The sequence below is a fragment of the Corvus brachyrhynchos genome, unplaced genomic scaffold (genome assembly GCF_000691975.1).
Source record: "Corvus brachyrhynchos isolate BGI_N302 unplaced genomic scaffold, ASM69197v1 scaffold99, whole genome shotgun sequence".
In the NCBI taxonomy this organism is placed as follows: domain Eukaryota; kingdom Metazoa; phylum Chordata; class Aves; order Passeriformes; family Corvidae; genus Corvus; species Corvus brachyrhynchos.
Window position 1 is genome coordinate 3,001,078 of NW_008239778.1, and position 1,104 is coordinate 3,002,181.

Genomic DNA, 1,104 nt, shown 5'->3' on the forward strand with positions numbered 1-1,104 from the left:
AGTTAACACCTAGATCTAGACAGAAGTCTACAAATCTACTTACATATCCAACCAGTCTGTGCTTACACAACATCTTAAGACTTCACAAGACAAAAAAAAAAAAAAAAAAAAAAAAACACAAAATACACCACAAAAGCTGAATGCTTACTATCAAAAGAGACTTCAGCTAAACTTTCAACTTTCTTTTGCAGAGCACAACTAGTAGATTAAAAGAGAAATTTCAGACAGCTGAACAACTATTCTGGATTACCAAATGCTTGTTTTTATCAAGGGAGAGAGCAACTATCCTACACTATTGTTTCCCTTAAGGGATCATATATAGGAGAGAGAAGCTTCACGTCACACCCAGTCTGCAGCTCCTGCAGTTAAGCTCATACTGAGGCGGTATGAGCTTATCTGAACGTGCAGACACCTCACTGAGTGTCACTAATAACTTCAGCAGTTACCAGGGAGGGCATTAACAGGTGCATGCTGATGTTCAGGACTAAGGCCACAGTATGAGATTTTTAGCCACGGTACTAGGTTTTTTGTTTTGTTTTTAAAGAGCTTCACCTTAAAGGGGTAAAACACTCTCTGCTAGTAGTTAACGATATTGAAGTTTCTCAAACTGGTCATCAGCCAAACCCAGAAAACAGTGCTGGAGATGCAGAAACACACCATCCAGCTTGCTATGCCCGGTTATGCAACCTCATCTCCTTACTGCTAACAATGCTGCTTTCCACCTTTAGGCTTTCAACGACATTAACTGAAGTCTCGGGCCAAAATCTTCCTCCGGGAATTCCCGTGCCACTCAGTGACCCTGTCCCTTTGTATGGCTAGTCGGACAACTCCAGCCAGCGCTGTAATTGCCCGAGTTTAGGTACACCTAGCACACATTTCCTTATCTGGGTACGAAGCAGTTTTTACGTAAGGGGCGAAAAAGGCGACCCGATTCTCATAAGGTACCGGGCGGACCCGTGCGCTTCCTCGAGTGGACCGCCGTATCCCGGCCCAAGAGGCAGAGGATGCGGCGAACATGTGCGAGTGGGGGAGGGAGGAAGGGAGCGCTGCCGGCTCGTTTCCCTTTAAGTGTGGCAGCGCACACATGGAGCCGCATTGTGCGGC